The sequence below is a fragment of the Chiloscyllium punctatum genome, chromosome 1 (assembly GCF_047496795.1).
Source record: "Chiloscyllium punctatum isolate Juve2018m chromosome 1, sChiPun1.3, whole genome shotgun sequence".
Taxonomy (NCBI): Eukaryota; Metazoa; Chordata; class Chondrichthyes; order Orectolobiformes; family Hemiscylliidae; genus Chiloscyllium; species Chiloscyllium punctatum.
Genome location: NC_092739.1, coordinates 51,723,863 through 51,745,258, shown reverse-complemented (window position 1 = coordinate 51,745,258; position 21,396 = coordinate 51,723,863). Strand labels below are relative to the sequence as shown.

General features: G+C 40.4%; 1 long non-coding RNA gene across 1 annotated transcript; it reads right to left on the bottom strand.

Moving 5' to 3' along the window:
• Window positions 1–10,399: 10,399 nt before the first annotated feature.
• LOC140482266 (uncharacterized) lies at window positions 10,400–14,036 on the bottom strand. The gene is made up of 3 exons (XR_011961697.1): window positions 13,937–14,036; window positions 11,451–11,528; window positions 10,400–11,331 (listed from the first exon to the last, which is right to left on the bottom strand). It is a non-coding gene; the product is annotated as an uncharacterized lncRNA (long non-coding RNA).
• Between the last annotated feature and the right edge of the window lie 7,360 nt (window positions 14,037–21,396).

Here is a 21,396-nt window from a genome sequence, read left to right as displayed (position 1 = left end):
GTATTAGTGGTGCTTTGGAGAGTCAGCTTAATATTTACCCAAAAATTAGAGTACATTTTCAATCCTCTAGCTTTCCTGGCTTAGGGTTAAACCTAAATGAGTTGGAATTCTCTAAACCTCATGGACTCTTTCAGAGGGTTCCATACACTGGGGAATTGCCCAGCATAAAAATCAATTCCTGAGGCAATTCCCAGGGGGTCAGTTAGACCAAGAGTTCTGCTCAGTTCCAATGTGCAACTGGAGGCTGAACTACTCTAAAGACCCTCTGATCATTGTGATATATGGACCAATGTCTTATGAGGAAAATGGCACCTTTGGAGATGCTGTTCTCCCTCAGTGCAGAGCCAAAATAAAATCCCAGTCACAAAAATGTATTGCTGGAATTCACACACTGAATAACCCATACTAAGCAAGGGAACAGCTCCGCAGTGTTGCCCTCTGGAATCAAAATTGCATTATACAAATGAAACCATCAGTGCTCACAGAATTATTATGACTTCTGACAGGCACTTGCGTGAATATTTTGATGTGAAGAATCAGCCATTGGTAGCTTGTGAGTACGGAGACACATCACCAGACCAATAACACACAATAGATATAATAGTAATTCCTTGAGAATTTCTGGAGCATTCAAACTAGAACAAAGTGATTGATAGCATTGACTGAAAACGTCAAGTTAAATAACTGTTTATGACATGAACATTAATGGAGATTACTAATACAATGCATCAAAGCACCACTGCAATGAATTCATAAATCATCAATTTAAACCTTTGAGAAATTGGAGCTTGGTACAGATTTCTGTTTGAACTGTACAAAGCACATCTACCTGATTATTAACTGAACACAAACATAGATCACATTTTTGTGTAATTAGGTGGCAACATCAGTGTAAAATTCAATCCTATTTTATATGATGGATAAGAGTTGCTATAGCAACAGTGACAATTAAATCAGCAGGATTCTTTATTGCTTCACTCCCTTGGGGTCAGAATGGACAGGTTGCTATGAGGAATCTTGCATAATGATTTTGTTTCAACAATAAAATATGCAATAATAAAATTGAAAAAAAAAATGATAGATCCTCCAAAACTGAACAGACACTTTCTGGAGTTTCAGCATGTCATGGGAACAAAGATGCTTAAAATGAGAGAGATAAATGAATATGCAATCTGCCTTCTTTAAATGGGAATATATAATGACAATTTTTTTTCAGCTCAGGGTTGGATTTGTGTTTTTGCAGGCATACAAAAGGAAATCTCAAAATGTTAGTGAAATATTATAAGGTATAATTTAGAGGTTATAGCTGATAATATTTTCAATGAATTTACCAATTATACCTGTATAATGGGTCTTTTATCTCTACAGCAGAGAACTGAAATCTATAGGGCTCATCACATAAATAACTTATCAAAATGATTCATATTGTCTATTTTGATATATCAACCTTAATGAAATATATTTGGTTTCAAAAGGATATAAGCAAAGCATAAGATTTATAATAGTAACCATTTCTCAGATTGTTTAGACTGCACGGTTGCCTCATCCTGCTAAAGGATATGATATATTTCTTTGTAGCAGGTGAATGAGCTGATACAAAGAAATGAGAAGTAAAATTGGATCCAATGTAGAGAGAGTTCATGGATCACATTCAAGGAGAAATAAAAGGCACTGTGATTTGTATTAGTTATTAAGCAAGTCCAGGTGAAGCTAGAAACAGGATATTGGCTTTTGGTAAACAGCAACGTAAGCCCCAGATTATTATTTAAAGAAATTCTTTAAGTGGCATGTTTGAAAGAACAATTACCAGTTTACAATGACAACTTCTTTTCAACACTGGGTTGGAAATATTGTGAACAGTTTAGATGTATCTTTAATTTTGAATCGGAAAAATTATAATTCTTGATCTTTTATATCTTCTTCACAAACATTCACTTCCTCCACCACTGACACACAGTAGCAGCAGTCATGATTTGGAGATGCCGGTGTTGGATTGGGGTGTACAAAGTTAAAAATCACACAACACCAGGTTATAGTCCAATAGGTTTAATTGGAAGCACACTAGCTTTTGAAGCGACGTTCCTTCATCAGGTGATAGTGGAGGGCTCGATCGTAACACAGAATTTATAACAAAAATTTACAGTGTGACGTAACTGAAATTATACATTGAAAAATTGATTGTCTGTTAAGCCTTTCATCTGTTAGAATACAGTGATAGTTTCACTTCTTTCATGTGTAAATCACAAAACCTTTTTTTTTAAAGTTGCGTTCTCGGGTTAGCTGTTAACAATGGTGATAGCTAGACAATATGTTGAAGGTGTTAGCCCCCTGTGTTCTCTGTCTATGCCATGATGTTTAGATTGATTCTAATCTAAAAAGTGAGATAACGGAGTTTTACATGAATTCATGCAGTTTTTGAGCAAAGTAGCAGCAGTGTGTACCATCTACAAGAGGCACTGCAGAAATTTATCAGGCTGCTTAAATAGCAACTTCCAAACCCAAAAATACTACCACCCAAAAGGATAAGGACAGCAGATACATGGAGCACCCCTCCAAGCCACTCACCATCCTGACTTAGAAATATATTGCTGTTCCTTCTGTGTCACTGGATCAAATTCCTGGAACGCCCTCCCACACAGTATTGTGGATCTATCTACAGCAAATAGCAGGCAGTGGTTCAGGAAGGCAGCTCACCACCAGGTTCTCAGAGGCTACTACAGATGAACAGTACCTGCTGGCCAGCCTGCAATATCCATGTCCCATGAGTTATAAAGACAACTTGGTTTATGTGATGATTTGGAGATGCCAGTGTTGGACTGGGGTGTACAAAGTTAAAAATCACACAACACCAGGTTATAGTCTAACAGGTTTAATTGGAAGCTCCAAAAGCTAGTGTGCTTTTAATTGGAAGCTCCAAAAGCTAGTGTGCTTCCAATTAAACCTGTTGGACTATAACTGGTGTTGTGTGATTTTTAACTTGGTTTATGTGAGAAAGTTTCATCGACTATGCCCTGGCACAGACATTGACATGTTTGCAGAACATACTGGAAATTTCAGTGAATGTACAATTAATCTTGCTGATGATTTTCAATTCTTTCAAATTAATAACAATGAGTATTACTCTGCCAACTTTAACAAAGCAAAGACAGTTCACAGCTCTGTAATGACAAATATTGCTACTGAGTCAAAGGAAGAGATATTAGATCAGATGACGAGATAGATTTTTAAATGTTTTTTTAAAAAGAGGAAAGAGAGGACGGGAGTTGGAGAATTTAAGGAGGGAATTCCAGAGTTTAGGAGAATGGTCAGTAACACTGAGAAGCCATGACAGTGAAGCAATATGCAAACAAGGAATTACACTTTGCTCATTCCATATTCACCATGTTGTTCCTCTCAAGTGTGCAAAGTCATTGGAGACCAAAGAGATTCATCACTGTATTCTACACCATCCCACTCTCCAGGTGCCACCTTTACCCTTGGCCTGCTCTCCCATTATCCTGCAACAATCAGTGTTCTTGTCACTAAGAACTGGGGGAGATTTTTAGGCTTGGCACGGGAAGGGTGTGATAAATAAACTGATCTGCAAAATTTGTCTTTTGATACCCATCCAACTCTATGATTTTAACTTCACCTCTCAATCTCAACATTGATGACAGAATGTTTTTTGAAGTCTGACACAGTATAATCATTGAGATTAATTGCTAAAAGAAGTTGACCTTCAATTGAAACAACTTTATAGCTTTTAATAGTTATCTATAAAAACATTTTTATACTAGGGAAGCTGCAAGTTCTGATGCACAGTAAGATTGCTGGAATGTTGTCAGGACCATAGCCTTTGTGGAATCCAGTATTTCCTACTGTTTCTTCACATCACATGGAGTGTCGGATTGGCTGAAGACTAGTATCTGTAATGTTGGGAACCACAGGGGAAGGCTGAGATGGACATTCCACTCACAATTTCTGGCTGAAAATTGATGTGAGTATTTTAACCATATCTTTTGTACTGACATGCTAGACTCTTCCATCATTGAGGATGGAGTTGTTTGTGGAGCTGCCTCCTCCAATGAGTTGTTTAATTGTCCACCACCATTCATGACTGGATGTGGCAGGACCACAGAGCTTAGATCTGTTTCATTGATTGAGGGATCACTTAGCTCTGTCTATCACTTGCTGCTTACCCTGTTTGGCACACAAGTAGTCCTGTTTAGTAGCTTCAACAGATTGGCAGCTCATCTTCAGGTATGTTTGATGCTGTTCTTGGCATGCCCTTTTGTACACTCCATTGAACCAGGGTTGATCCCCTGGCTTGATGGTAATGGTTGAGTGGGGGATATGCCTGGTCATGAGGATACAAATTGTGCTGGAGTACGATTCTGCTGCTGTTGATGGCTCACCATGCCTCATGGATGCCCTCATGAGTTGCTAGATCTGTTTGAAGTCTGTCCCATTTAGCAAGGTAATAGTACCACACACCATGATGGAGGTTATTCTCAATGTGAAGGTGGGACTTGATCTCCACAAGGACTGTGCAATGGTTGCTCTTACCAAAACTGTCATGGACACTGGAATCTGCAGCTAACAGATTGGTGAGGATGAGATCAAGTATGTTTTTCCCTCATGTTGGTTCCCTCACTACCTGCCACAGACCCAGTCTAGCAGTAATGTTCTTTAGGACATGATCAGCTTGATCAGTCATACTGCTGCCAAGCCACTCATGGTGGTGAAATCCCCAACCCAGAGTACATTTTGTGCCCCTGTCATTCTCAGTACTTCCTCAAGTGTTGTTCAACATGGAGGAATCCTAATTCATCAGCCAAGAGAGTATGTTATGTGGTAATCAGCAGGAGGTTTCCTTGCCCATGTTTAACCTGAAGCCATGAGACTTCATGGGGTCCAGAGCCAATGTTGAGGACTCCCAGGTCAACTCCCTTCTGACTGGCCTGGATCTGTCCTGCCATAGGATGGCAGTGTCTGGGAGATTGTCTGTTAGATATGATTCCATGATTATTTTGGGTTGTGCTTGAATAGTCTGTGAGAAATCTCTGCCAATTTCAGCACTACCCCTGAATGTTAATAAGGAGGACTTTGCAGGGTCAACGGGGCTGTTTCTGCCGTTGTCTTTTCTGTTCCCTCAGTCGATAACGGTGGACCAATCATTTTGATTTCTTTGTTGAGACTTTGTATTGATTGATATAACTGAGTGGCTTGCTGGGCCACTTCAGAGGGCAACTGAGAGTCAACCACTTTGCTGTGAGTCTGGAGTCGCATGTTGACCAGACCAGTTGTAGATGAAGAACATTAGTGAGCCAGATGGGTATATTTTTCAGACAATCAACAATGGTCCCATGGTCCTCAGTAGATACTTAATTCCAGACATTTTTACAGAATTCAAATTCCACTATCTACTGTTGCCAAATTTAAACCCACATCCCCAGTACATAAATTGAGTTTCTAGATTGATAGTCTCGCAATAATACCACTAGGCCATTGCTTTCCCTTATCACCAGAACCCAGTATCACCAGAAAAGTAACCTTTCTAGTCACTGTCAACCCCGTGGGATGTTAATAGCCAAAGAGGTAGCAACAAATATCTAACTTTCATTTAAAAAAAAGTTGTTATGAGATATCAGAAGAAAGCACCAATGGGCAATTGATATATGTTTAGTGCTACTTTCAGGTGCATAGTGATGATGTCAGTGAAGTAGACAGGAGATCAAATGTTCCTCAAATTGACAGGCAAAAACCAATCCACATTCTCTGCCTGTTGTTGGTTATTTGGAGGTGGGGGAAGGAAATAGCAATGCAATTGTGGTAGGGGACAGTATAATTAGAGGTAAGATATTGCGCTCTGCAGATGTTAATGGAAATCCCCTGTGTGGCCTACCTGGTGTCAGGGTTAAGGACATCTCCTCAGGGGTAGAGAAGCACTTGGAGAGGGGAGGGGAGGGATCTAGGACTCATTGTGTTCATTGGTACCAACAACATTGGTAGGGCTAGAAGAAACTAGGACTAGGTTTTGTTGATGTGTTTTGAACAGTTAGGAGTGAACTTAAAATGGAGCACCTCTAAGGTAATAGTCTTTGGATCACTACTTGAACCACATGCAAACTGGCATAGTGTAATTAAAGTCAAGGAGTTAAATGTGGGCTTAAAGATTGGTTTGGGGTAGAATGGGTTTCAGTATGTGGAGCACTGGCACCAGTACTGGGGTAGAAGAAACTGTTCTGTTCTGGCAAGATAAGCTTCACTTGATCTGTGCTGGGACTAATGTCCTGATGAATCAAACAACTAGGGCTATAGAGAAGGCTTTCAACTAATTAGAGGGTGGAAAGCAAGAGGATATGGCAGAATTCCAAAGCCACCATTTGGATAATGATGCTCAGAGTAGGACAAGCAGGGACAGAGTGTACAAGCATAGGAAAATAGCAGTAAATAAGGTCAAAAGAGGAAATAATGGTTAAGAAGTCAAAATTAATTATTTTTCATTTGAATGTGATTAATTAACTGCACAAATACAAGTTAATGGTTATGATCTTATCGTCATTTACAGAGACATGGTTACAAAGAAAAATAAATATTCAAGAATATGTGACTTTTCAAAAGAACAGACAGAAAGGAAGGGATGGTGGGGTATAATTGTTGGTTTGGGATGGAATATGTACGGTAACAAGGAATAATCTTGAATCAGAAGATGTACAATCCACATTGTACATCGTGGAGGTTAAAATGAAAAGGGGAAGAGGACACTGGTCGGTGTGGTTTACAGGCCTCACCCCATTCCCACGAGCAGTAGCTATATAATCAGACAAAGAACAAATCAAGAGATAATGAGAGCATGTTACAGAGGCAGTACATTAATCATGAGTGACTTTAATCTTCATGTAAATTGGGATAGTCAGACTGGAAACCAAGGAAGCCATGAAGAACAATTTGGCACAGTCTGCGAGAACAATAGGTTTCAGGGATCAGGCTATTTTGGGTCTGGTGAAGAGTAATGAGGCAAGTTTAATAAATAAGGTCAGAGTAGAAGATCCCCTTGGAAAGTGACCATAAGACAAGTGAACTTAGCATTCAGTTCATCAAGAAGGAACTTGGGTTGAAAACAAATGTGCTCAGCTTAAGTGAAGGTAATTCCAAAGAAAGGAGGGCAGAGCTGGCAGGAGTGGACTAGGAAAGGAGTTTAGCAGCAATAATGGTTGAAGATCAATGGCAGACAATTAAGAAAATGGCTCAGAGCAAAGATATATTCCAGTGAGGAAGAAGAATTCTCAAAAGGGGATAAGACAACCATGGTTGGCCAGGGAGATTAAAAATAGCATCATATTGAAATGTGGTGAAGATTTATAGTAAGCATAGTAATTTTCCAACCAGCTGTGAGGGTCTCTGAGGCCTGTGCACTACTGGAAGCAGAAGTCAATGCTGTGACTAGCGTGCTGACAATGATTGCTGTGGGTGGAACATTGGAGCAGCTACTCAGGAGTGCAGACATGCAGCTTAAAAGGAGCATTGCTGCTGAATCAGAGAACTGGGAGAATTTCAAATAATCAACAAAAGATGACCAACAAATGAATAAAGAGGGAGAAATAAACTTTGAGGCTGAACTTGCAGATTAAAACAAGATGGACAGGAATACCTACTTTAAGTATATAAAGGGTAAGAGAGAAGCCAAAGTGTATATAGGCCCCTGAGAGAATGGGGCTGGGGATATAATAATGAAGAACCAGGAAATGACAGAGGAGCTGAATAAATATTTTGCATCATTCTTCACAGTAGAAGAGGTGATGAGCATTCCAAAAGTATTAAATACTCATGGGGCAAAAGGACAGGAAATAAAACCAGTAATAATCACTAGAGAAAAAGTGCTAGGGAAACAAATGAGACTAAATATGTCCCTGGATCTGAGGATATGCATCCCAGAATGTTGAAGAAGCTGCTTAAAGAGATAATGGATACATTGGTAGTAATCTTCCAAGAATCCTTAAATTTTGGAAAAGTTCCAGTGGATTGTAAAATTGCCAATGTAACAGTTTCATTTTTAAAAAGGGAGGAGACAAAAAAAAGACTAGCTGGAGAAAATATGCTTAAAGTCTGTTATTGCAAAGTTGTGACAGTCAATGATTAAGGATTTACTAGTAAAGCACTTAAAAATACAGGGGAACCTCGATTATCCAAATATGATGGTTGAGCGCTATTTCGTTTGGATAATTGAGTATTCGGTTAATCAATTAAATGACTTTCCTCTGGGGCTTGGCGTTTTTAAAGTCTGCTCCCCATTCAGGAGACAGCAGCAACACACAGCACGTGAACCCCTGTCCCCAACACCACCCCCAACCCCAACCCTGTCTAACACCGCCCTCTGCCCCCCAACCCATCCAAAACCGCCCCCAATCCCATCCATCACCGCCCTGCCCCCAACCCCATCCAACACTGCCCCCTGCCCCACCCCAACCCCCAACTCCATCCAACTCCGCCCCCACTCACCCCCGTCCAACACCGCTCCCCAACCCCATCCAACACCCCTTCGAACCCCATCCAACATTGCGTCCCCCAACCCCATCCATCCCCGCCCTGCCCCAACCCTATCCAACACTGTCCCCCCACCCTGCCCCAACCCCCAACTCTGTTCAACTCCACCCGCCCCGCTTGCCCCGTCCAACACCGCTCCCCAACCCCATCCAACACCACCCCCGTCCAACACCCCCTCCAATCCCGTCCAACACTGCATCCCCCAATCCCATCCAACACTGCCCCCCAACCCCATCCAACACCGCCCCCCAACCCCATCCAACACCATCTCCGCCCTCCTCATCCAACACCAGCCACGTGCTCTCCCCCACCCCCCACACACACCCACATCCACCCCCGCCTCCTCTCCGGGACAGCCAGACTGGACACCAACAATAAGACTGCTGCTGCTGCTGCTGCCTTTGTGGGGTAAGTCTCCAAACAGCGCACACACGCACGCACACACACACACACACACATGCACACACGCACGCACACACACGCGTGCGCACACACGCACAGAGCTACACACACAACTGTTTACTGCAAGGTTTTGACAGGTTCCATGTTTGCCCTGTACAGGACAATGTTGGAGATATTATCTGAGGAAGGGGGGGTTTTAGGGTTCACCCCTGTGTAGAATTCCAGGGAAAGTGTGGGGGGAGAGAGAGAGAGAGGGTGGGCAGTCAGTCATTTGGAAATGGTACCTGTTTAATCACTGTAAACAAAAGATGCAATCACTGCTGGAAACACGTCCTTGATGTAATGTTTCTATCGGGACTTCAAGATCTCCTTCAGATAATCCATTTTTCGGATCATAGGTATTCGGATAATCGAGACTCTTCTGTACATAATATGATCAAACAGAATCAGTGTGGCTTCATAAAGCAAACTCATGTCTGAGAAATCTTTGAGTTGGTAACAAGAAGAATAGATAAAGTGGAAGCAGTGGATGTAAGGTATTTGGATTTTCAAAAGGTGTTTGATAAGGTGCCACACTGAGGCTGCTTAGTAAGTTAAGGCCCCATGGTTTTGGAGGTGATACATTAGCACGGATAGAAGATTTGCTAACAAATTTAAGACAGGGTGTCGAGATAAGGGGGCATATTAGATATGGCAAACTGTAACCAGTAGATCAGTGCCGTATTATTTATAATATACATTGATGAATTGGATGAAGGAGTGAATGCATTATAGCCATGTTTGCAGATGACAAAAAAGGTGAGCAGGAAGGTAAGACCAAAAAGTCTGCAGAGGGATACAGACAAGTTAAGTAAGTGGGCAAAATTTGACAGATGGAATATAACGTGGGAAAAGTGAGGTTATGGACTTTAGCAGGAAGTATAGAGCAGCTAAATATTATTCAAATGGAGAAAGATTGCAGAAAATTACAGATCAAAGGGATTTATTAGTCCTTGTCCCGTGAATCACAGAATGCTAGGATCCAGGTTTAGTGGGTAATGGAATTTCAAATGGAATGGTAGCCTTTATTTCAAAGGGAATGGAGTATAAAAGTGGAGAGGTTTTTCTAAAACTGTACAAGGTACTAGTCAGGAAACAACTGGAATACCATGAACAGTTTTGTGTCGCATATCTAAGGGAAGATATATTTGGATTGGAAGCAGTCCAGAGAAGGTTCACTAGATTAATAGCAAATACGAAGGGATTATCTTATGAGGAGAAGAAGAGCTGCTCTAGCTTGTATTTATTGGAATACCGAAGAATGAGAAGCAACTTTATTATAATATACAAGATTATTCAAGGACTTGACAGGATCAATGTGGGAAGATTACTTTCACTTATGGGAAATTCTGGAACCAGTGAGCATAATCTCAAAATAAGGGGTCACACATTTAAAACAAAGATGAGAAGGAATTTCTTCTCTCAGGGGGTTTTGAATCTGTGGAATTCTTTATTAAGGTAGCTGGATTCATTCATTATATTCAAGGCAGAGATAGACAGATTTTTAATCAGTCATGGAACCAAATGCTATGGGTAAAAACAAGACAGTGGAGTTGAGGATTATCAGGTCAGCCATGATCTCAGTGATGGGCTGAAAGGCCACTTTTGCTCCTCTTTCATATGATCTTATGGTCTTGTTCCTACATCAGTCTGAATCTATCTCCCTTGCTGCTCCAAAAATGTACATGCCTCAAGAAATATCATTATCTGAAAACCCAGTTTCTGACCTGTGACCAGAGTGTTTCTGCTTTTTGTCATCACAAGTGATTTCTGCCAATTAGAGCAGTGTCAACTAACGAGGCCTGAGTTTCACCCTTTCTTATGATAGAATATGGTTTTCTCACACCCATTACCCTGAAGCCAGAAATTCGGGGAGTAATATTATGAATCATTTTTTTTTAATTATTTGGAGATGGGTAATTATTAACTTGAGGAAAGGTTGAGTTGCTATTGAATGACTTTTTAATGAAATATCCAGAACATTCATTTGCATTTTAATGTCTTCTGCAGACTTAAAGATCAACTTCAGAGCCTTGTGTCATTCTCTATTTGTTGACAGGAAAGAACCTCTCAATTCCATTTTCCTAGAAAAGTGATATCAGTTCTCTATTTCGTTCCAAGGTAAAAGGCCCATTTTGAATTTAAGCCCCATTAATCAATGAGTCATGCATGAGCAAGATAGTAATAACTGGTGTAATGTAGAAAATGCAACAGACAATTTATGCACAGTATGCTTCTGCAAATAACAATGTAATAACGACCAGAGAATTTGTTGTTTAGTGAAGCTGATAAATGTTGACCAGGATACTGGGATCGATTCCCTGCACTTGTTCAGAATGGGGCCCTGGAATGTTTTATGGTCATCTGAGAAAACAGACATTGACGCAGTTTAGCATCTCATCCAAAAGATGCCACCTCAACATCACTGCATTCTCTTAGTAAAAGACTGAAGCTTCAGTCAGAATTTTGTGGTTAAGTCTCACCATTTTGATTTGATTCACCATCTTCTGACTTGGAAGGCAAGAATGCTACCCTCTGAACCACAGCTGATTCTCTGAATACTGAAACAAAAGAAGAGTATTTAAATTGTCTGTGCTTTTAAAAAACATTATGGAGCTTTCCACATTGAACAGTCACATCATGGAGTAAACATTTTTAAGCATATGAGCCAAGCCACATACCATCCTGGCTTGGAAATACATTACCGTCCTTTCAGTACCATGAGGTCAAAATATTGGAACTCTTCCTAGATTTGGGTACCTACATCAGATTGATACCAGTGATTAAGAAGGTAGTTCACTACCAACTTTTCATAGCAATCAGAGAAAGGAAATAAATGTGGGCCTATCCAATCAAAGTTTCAATATAAGGATTAGACAGGTGAGTAACATAGAGAAGTTTCCTTCTCAAGATCAAGCTTAATATCTGTTAAAATTGTTCAATCATTAATTGTTAGATTTGTTTGGAAGTTTCTACATTAAAAGTGTAGAATATTTTCAGTGTAGGCCTTTTCTTTGGTTCAGCCTTCTTAAATTTCTGGTATGCTCAGGTAAATTCTAAGATATTTCATTCTGTTCTTTTAGAACATAAAACAGTATGCCATTAAGAAAAGTACACAAGAAAAGGTCAAACTAGAAATTTACTTAACAAAGACAACAGAATTTGCTTTGCATTTTAAGATATTCATGTGAGAGATAATCGACCGATTATGGGACCTGCTCTAGCTTTATTCCATTTTGTTAGTATTTGTGATATTTTGTGCTCCACGGGAATAAATGTCTAATATTGCCCTCCCAACAGGGAGCCTGCCAACCAGCCCTGCACCAGTAGTTTAGCTACGTATGGCACTTCATTTTTCAACCATTTAAATTAGGCTTCATTTCTGTCAGAAATGCTTCTTGCATTAAAGATTAGGACAATCTATATACTGAGCAACTCAATGCTATTTTAACAACTGCATGAACAATAAATGGACAGAAAATTACATACTTCCAGAAGAACGAGTTCCCCACAGAGAGTAAAATGTCAGCAAATTTGCTGTCCGCTTAATATGTTTTTGTGAATGGAATACTGTTGTACCCTGCAAAATCTGGTCAACATTTAATATCTACCATTCTAAAGTGAAACTGGAAGTTTAACTAAGTCTAATAATTGGATTACTATACGTGGAGTATTGTTAATTCTTGGTTTGTACATATTCTAAGTCAGATTACAATTCTGTAACAAGCCTGACAAGATATAGTCACCGGAAGTGTTTTGATTTGTTGAAAGGGAAGATAGTTACATGAAGTTCTAAATTGTAAAGCCTTCACGGGTGTGTAAAAGCATCTCTAAACAGGTTAATTCTAAAAGTCTATCTTATTGGAGGGTGCTTTTGAGTAGTGGTAGTTTCCTGACCAGTGGGGCAAGGGCTGGGTTCAAATCCTACCTGCTCCAGAGGTGTATCAGAACATTTCTCAACATGTTAGTTAAAAACAACTACTCTTATTGGCATTTTCCTTTGTCAGCACACTATTTTTAGCATGTATCTTCCATTGTTCACTCCTCATAAAATTATGCTTGAAGCATTTTAAGGGATGGCATGGTGGCTCAGTGGTTAGCAATGCTGCCTCACAGTGCCAGGGACTTGGGTTCGATTCCAGCTTTGAGCGACTGTGGAGTTTGCACATTCTGTGTTTAAGATCAGCAGAAGGGTCTCTGCTGGCATCCAGAGACTTTGTTCTTCCTTTTGCACATTTCAACATTTGAGTATTGTGTTACTTTCATAGTTTATCATAGAATCCATATAGTGTGGAAATAGGCCCTTCGGCTCAACAAGTCCACATTGACCCCCCCTGAAGAATATCCCACCCAGACCCATTCCCCTACCATATTACTCTCAATTTCCCCTGACTAATGCACCTAGTCTACACATTCCTGAACACAATTGGACAATTTAGCATGAGCAATTCACCTAACTTGCACATCTTTGGATTGTGGGAGGAAACCAGAGCAATCAGAGGAAACCCACACAGACACAGGGAGAATGTGCAAACTCCACACAGTCGCTCAAGGCTGGAATCGAACCCGGGTCCCTGGCACTGTGAGGCAGCATTGCTAATCACTGAGCTACTGTGCCACCCCTTAGCTCCTTAAGAATTTTTCAAGGATAGTTATTACAAATGATCTATAAATTATCTGTTCTTTCTTAATGTTATATGTACAAATTGCAGTTTAAAATTCAGACACTCCTACATTGTTGTTAGTCTCTCATTAATGTGGGCAAAAAAAAGGCTTTCAAGTTTTACAAGGTCTACAAGTTTTGGTCCTCTGCTCTCCTTTTAGTGACCAAATAAAGGTATGATCAAAAAACCATTTTTAAAGAAATATGATTTTAGAAAACGCATCAATAACCTTAGGACTGTGAATTTTGCTGCATTTTTCTTCATTCCAATAAAATTTTACCCTGGATTATTTTGGTCCTTTATACCTTAAATCACTCCTGTAGATGGGTCTCCTCACAAGTCTTTCTGGAGGATTTGCCCTGGGGTAACTATGTAGATTAGCTTTCTTCAAGATGGCCAAGCCCTGTTGGTAATAGATATTAGTTACTTTAGGATGGAATGCATTCAAACCTTCTCACATCCATCTTCAGAAACAGCAAAGTCTCACTCAGGAAAGGTGATGGTGCAATGGTATTGTCACCGAAGCCAACCAAACAGTGAAATTTGGAAATTTTGAATCAATGATCTAACAATAACTAAGAAACCATTGTTTTGTAAAATCCCATCTGCTTCACTAATGTCAGTATCTGAGGAAAAATGCTGCCCATCACCAGACTGGCCTATATGTGACTTCAGACACATAGCAATGCTGTTGACGTTAAATGCCCTCTGAACCAGCCTAGCAAGCCACTCAGTCATAACAAACAGAGGCACCCACAATGGTAAACTCAGCTTTGTTGTCCCTGAAAAATCCTCCTTACTAACACCTGGGGACTAGTATCAAAATTAGGAGAGTTGTCTCAAAGACTAGTCAATCAACAGCATTATATGGTCATATGTACAGACAATATCCCAGAAGCCATTATCACCATCCACAGATATTGACCCAGAGTGGTATCTAGTGCATTGACTATCAATATGGATATTGAAACCTCCTGATGATGAGCATGCACCATGCTCCCCCACCCTCAGCCGATGAGTCAGTACTCCTCCATATTGAACAGCACTTTGAGGAAACACTAAGGGTGGCAAGGGTGAAACTTGTACTCTGGGTGGAGGATTTCAGGATGGGGGAATGGCAGTACCTCTACTGACTGAGCTTGTCCAGTGCTAAAAGACAGAGCTGTAAGACTGGGTCTACAGAAGGTGGAAAACAACATGAGAGAAAAAGGTACTTGACAGAAATCCAGGAAGGCAAAAACAAGGACTGCCAATGCTGGAAACCAAAGTCTAGATTAGAGTGATGCTGGAAAAGCACAGCAGGTCAGGCAGCATCGAGGAGCAGGAAAATTGATGTTTCAGGCAAAAGCCCTCCATCAGGAATAGAGGCAGGGTGCCTGCAGGGTGGAGAGATAAATGAGAGGGGGGTGGGGGTGGGGAGAAAGTAGCATAGAGTACAATGGGTGAATGGGGGTGGGGATGGAGGTGATAGGTCAGAGAGGAGGGTGGAGTGGATAGGTGGAAAAGAAGATAGGCAGGTAGGACAGGTCATGAGGCAGTGCTGAGCTGGAAGGTTGGAGCAGGGTGAGGTGGGGGAAGGGGAAATGAGGAAACTAATGAAATCCATATTGATGCCCTGGGGTTGAAGTGTTCCGAGGCAGAAGATGAGGCATTCTTCCTCCGGGTGTCGGGTGGTGAGGGAGCGGTGGTGAAGGAGGCCCAGGAACTGCATGTCCTCGGCAGAGTGGGAGGGGGAGTTGAAATGTTGGGCCACAGGGTGGTGGGGTTGATTGGTGCGGGTGTCCCAGAGATGTTCCCTAAAGTGCTCTGCTAGGAGGCGTTCAGTCTCCCCAATGTAGAGAAGACCACATCGGGAGCAACGGATACAATAAATGATATTGGTGAATGTGGAAGGCTCCTTTGGGGCCTTGGATGGAAGTGAGGGAGGAGGTGTGGGCACAAAAATCCAGGAAGATCCATCTCAGTTTTCTCTGCTTGGCTTCAGCCAACTTGATTCAAACAATGTGATCTCAAGAAATGGCTAAAGATACTAGGTACTGCAAAGGCTAGGAACCCTGACAACATTCTAGTATTAGTACTGAGGACACTTAATGAAGGATCTGTTTTGGCTTTAGTCATGTTTTTCCAGTAGAGCTACAATGTTGGCATCTGCCCAATCATGTGGAAAACGGAAACAAAAATAAACAGAAATTGCTGAAGAGACTCAACAGGTCTGGCAGCATCTGTGCAGAGTAAACAGGGATAGCATTTCAAGTCCAGGTTCTGAAGCAGGGTCATGAGACTCAAAATGTTAACTGTTTTCTCTTCTCAGGTGCTGCCAAAACCTGTACAGTTTATCCAACAATTTCTGGGTTTTTTTATTTTGTTTTTCAGCATCTGCAGTTCTTTGTTTTTTTAATGTGGAAAATTGCCCAACTAAGCCTTGTACACAAAATTAGGAAAAACCCAACACAGCCAAAAACACCCGATTAGTCCATCTTGATCATCGGTCAAGGGATGGAGGTGTCATCAGCTGTATCATCACATTGAACTTGCTCAGCAATAACCCGCTCACTGATGTCTTGTTCAGATTCTTCCAGGGCCACTCAGCTACTCATTCCAGCCTTGGTTCAAACATTGACAAAAGAGTGAAATTCCAGAGGTCAGGTGAAAGTGACAGCCCTTGACATCACGGCCACATTCAGCCAGGAGCCTTGGTAAAACTGTAATTGAAGGGAATTGAAAGGCAAAGTCTTTGCTGGTTGGAGTCATATCTGGCATACAGGAAGATTGTTGTGAGTGATTCAAATTTGGAAATTAGTGTGTCGTAAAGTAAAAGATGGGTAAATGTACCCTGACTAACTTTGACCAGTTTTCAGTAACCCTTTTTTTTAACTCAGGCATGTTACACAGTGAGATAGATAAAGGGGACAAGAGTGAGGAGAACTTTATTGAACACTTTTTCAAGGAGAAACAATATTTATCAGACTCTACTATTGTACATCAACTAAACTCTATCAATGTCTCTCACCCTCTTCACAGGACTCTTCAGCAAGCAGTCTTAAATCGTCAAGTGAACAGATTCAAATCTACACTAGCTATCTACTTCTGACATGCACTTCCAAGGATTTGCTACACTATCCACAAGTCCCTACCACTGCATTTGAACTGTTTGTCGGAAAGGACTAGTAATACCCTTTCAATAGGGTTGAGACAGGGTGCTCCTCTTGTCTTTGAGGGTTGGTCGATGTTTCAGCATCTGCAGTCATCGACTTGTGGTTCCCTTCTTGTCTAAGACTGGTTCTGATCTTCGGGTCGTCTCATTGTGTGGTCTTCTGCACTTAGTCAGTCTGATAATGCCTGAGGTACAAGAAGCTGGAAATACTGTGCAGCTCAGTTGTGAGTTGAAGGTGCTGTCTGGTACAGGAAGCAGAGAGGGGGATTCTGGGTTTTCCCTCGTTTATTTTCCCTTTCTGCACCCTTCTTGAAGATTCTATGGCCTGTGTCCAATATTAACATCAGGCAGGAGCAGGAAGATCCAATGAGGGGGCTACTTTTCATATTTGGAGATTGCAGAACATGACTTTGAACCTTCAGCTGCCAGCTTCATTGGAGTTGTAAACAACAGGAAAAGGCAGGAGATTGCACTGATTCATATTGGAGAGCCAGTACAGATAGGATGGGCTGAATGGCCTCCTTCTGCACCTTAACAATTACCTGCTTTTAGTATTATCAATATGCAGGAGTTGAGGCAGTTGGCAGATCAGCCATATATTTCTTGAATGGAAGGGATTTAATCAGGTTCAAAGGGTTGGATGGCCTAACACTGCTTGTAATTTGTGTGTTCATATTTCCTTACATCTGTGTGTTCAGCAAGCTCACAGGAGAGAGGTAACTGCTGCAGGATAAACAGCCACCAGAGCTCTAGGTTCATGGTTCAAACTTATCTACAGCTAATTAATAGTGCAGAGTAATTTGCAGGGTGTAGGTCATGGAGTTGAGGGGTGTGAGGGATAGTAGGGGATAGAGGGGAGGTTGACAGCAGCCTCAGAGGGTATTTCTCAGTGTCCCCACCATTCCTCACCTGTTGCCAGGTGCTTTGATCAGACTTTGAGTGTGTTTGAAGAAAGGAATCCCCATCCTGGGAAATGAACGGCAGCTTACAATCAGATTTAAAGCTATCTTTCAGTATGCAGTGAGCTGAACAAACTGCACCTTCTATCTTCATTAGAGATTCCCTTGGCTCATCCTATTAGTTTATCTTTAACAAGTCTGACAGTACAGTGTACAGCGTATCAAAATAGGTTTGTTATTCATGATGTGGAGGTGCCAGTGTTGGACTGAGGTAGACAAAGTCAGAAGTCACACGACACCAGGTTATAGTCCAACAGGTTTATTTGAAATCACAAGCTTTCAGAATGCTGCTCCTTCATCAGGTGACGACTTTGAAAGCTGTAATTTCAAATAAACCTGTTGGGCTATCGTGTGACTTCTGACCAGGTTTGGTATTGACACAGGAATCTGAACCAGTCAGTGTTTTTAAAATTGCTCAAATACACTCACTGGAATCAGAACAGCACCAATAACTAAAATTAAATATCGATCACATGCTCTGGAATGACCCCGCCCCCTCACCCCTGCCCCCTGGATCTTTTCATTCCTGGATGTCTCCCGCCTCATTGCAGACATACTTAAAATCTACTTCCTTAATCACATTCTCATTCACCCACCCTAATACCTCTTCCTTTGGCTCACTGTCAATTGTGCTCCTAGACAGTGCTCTTCACATCTCAAAAACAGCAGGGACCGTTGCTATGAGAGATTCTTCATTCTTCAGTATCTGAAAGCACAGCTCTCACTTATAAGTACAACTAATGTTTCCAGAGAGTGACAATGAAGATAGAGAATGAATCCATCTCTTGTATTTGGGAGAATAGATCTGAGTGGGTGTTTGATTTTTAACTTGTGGCTAACGTGTAAAACTGCAGTTTCATATTGACCTCCTGTTGGTTTCAATGAAAATGAGGGCAAGGTAATTTCTACAAAGGGTAGCCAATTCTATGCTCAGCAGCTGATTGAAAATCTACTATTTAGATCGACAAATATATGGATATGGCATTGATTTCAATAAATGGTGCAGATTAAATGATATTTGCAATCATCATAATTTAAACTCAGCAAGTGTGAGTGTGCCCAGTGAGATGTTCGTAAGTAAAATAACAATAGAGTTTAGACATAAAATGTTAACATTTACTGCAGGAAACATTACAAGCAACAAAACAAATTATGTGGAGAGTACTACGAGCAAAATAGGAAACAGCTGCAGCTGACAACAAGAAGCAGCAATTTCACTTAATAACTGGCTCAGCACATTCTTTTGAATGCTGCAAGTAACCTTTGTTCTAACTGGGATGGGGGAACCACAGCTAAGGCAGGGCAAATTAATGTCTGAAATGTTGCAGCTATTTACATTTGTGACCCATGTATGCACTTCGTCTTGAAATCATTAAGTTGACATTTTTGAGATAGCTTCAAGATGAATATTTAAATGTATTCAGAAGATAGTATCGTAAACTACTATAGAAACAAATAAATGACAAAAGTGTTGGTGCAATTTGTTGTGTTTTTTATATCAAAAATGCCTCCTGGCTAATTACTATTTCAATACAATGTCAGGCTATGGTTATATCGCTCTGATTAAGTAGGGTGCTTTACACACTTGGATGTGGGTTAGGGCTGAACAGCATAAGTTCCTTAGTTTTGTTCAACTTCATTGTTTGGTGTGTTATGTTTATGATTGTATATTGCAAACAAGTTTGGTTATTTTGTTTCAATTATTTTATTGTACACAAAAAGTCATGAAAATAAATCTTAACAATCTCACCTGTTTTGTTAAGATTCCTTCACAAGAGAGAAAGACCTGTTTTTTTCTGGATCATAATTATATGATGTTGTTTGACAAAAAGCAATTCACATGTGCATAAACTCTGGGGGAATTGCTATCTTATAAATTAATTAAGCTCAGTGACTGCTAATTGTATCACACAAGAATTGCTTTGTTGAAAGTAATCTCTTTGAGATTCCTATACAAGCTGATGTTTGATTTGACACTGCATGTCACAAAATTATTTAGTTTAGTAGACGAACCAGAACATGAAATAAATGTAGTGTCATTCCTAGCTTGTATATTCTCAGTCTTGAACCACACAAAAAAAATTGATTTGCTGTTCAACAGCATTTTTATATAGTTTCTGAGCTGAAACATAGACTTAGCGCCATTAATTGACTTTTCACAATTTAAAATATACTAAAGAAATTCAGCAGATAATCTTTTATCCTCTGCATATACAGATTTTTGCAAGGTTAGTGAAGGTTTGTAGCTCAGGCTGAGGTTTAGAGTGTAGGTTTGCTCGCTGTGTTTGTCCTACGTAGTGTTTGTGGCAGTCCTTGCATGGAATCTTGTAGATGACGTTGGTTTTGTCCATGGGTTGTACTGGGTCTTTTAAGTTTGTTAGTTTTTGTTTGAGAGAGTTGGTGGGTTTGTGTGCTACTAGGATTCCGAGGGGTCTTAGTAGTCTGGCTGTCATTTCTGAAACTTCTTTGATGTATGGTAAGGTGGTTAGGGTTCCTGGCTGTGTTTGGTCTGCTTGTTGTGGTTTGTTCTTGAGGAATCTGCGCACTGTATTATTTGAGTATCCGTTCTTCTTGAATACGTTGTATAGGTGGTTCTCCTCTGTTTTCCGAAGTTCGTCTATGTTGCAGTGTATGGTGGCTCGTTGGAATAGTTGGAACACTATTCCAATGAGCCACCACACACTGCAGCACAGACGAACTTCGGACAAACTACACCCTAAGTGCAGATACAGATATTGTTCCAGAGAATTCTCCAATTCTCTGGGACAATAGCCTCGATTCGTGTTGCAATGATCATACGATTCTATGATCATTATCTGTGGAGAAATAAATTCATCAAAAGTGTTGAAGGTTATCTGAAGGTTAGTAAAGACTTAATAGGCCTATGTTATTTTATTGATATCCCTCTTTAGTGTATCAGATTTCTATCTTAACAGAATGTTCATATTGATTTTTGTTTTAATTTTGAGATGTTTCGTCATTTTGAAAAAAATTGTTTTCAATATGTACCAGTGCAAAGTACTATTTCTCAATATCTAATGTCTTCCTGATAACTTGAGTTCTAGTATTGAGTTTACACAAACAATGTTTGCATTCCCAGGCTGCACACTGTCATCTGACATTTCAAATCTCCAACATTTCTAAAAGCTAATGTTCAACAGTTCACTTTGCAATATGAATTGTTAACAAGAAATCCAGCTAAATCTGGTCCTATCGCCAACTGAAAAACAACAGCTACATTTCCGATAACAGTCATAAACAGTAGCATTAATCCTGGACGACCATCTCCCTAACTAAGCCAGAAAATTTTTATTGCAATACCCAGTGTGATTTATGTGAGAAGAGGCAACCTCACCTACATCTAGGATTACAATGAGAATGTTCTTGCTCTGAAAGCAGTAAACTTACTAACCCAAACCACAGCACAGGAGATGGAGTAATATGTCAGTGATTGGTATTGGATTCTTAAAAAGATCGCACTCTGAATAACTGCATTTTACTATGTAAAAGCAATAAATAAAAATTCATTTCAGTGTTAGTGAACAAGAGACCTGAAAACCTGAAAGCTCAACCAGAATTATGTGTTCTTACTCCCCCTAACAAAACAAGGAGGCAGAAGGTAATATTCATTAGCCATCTGCTGATTGTTTGT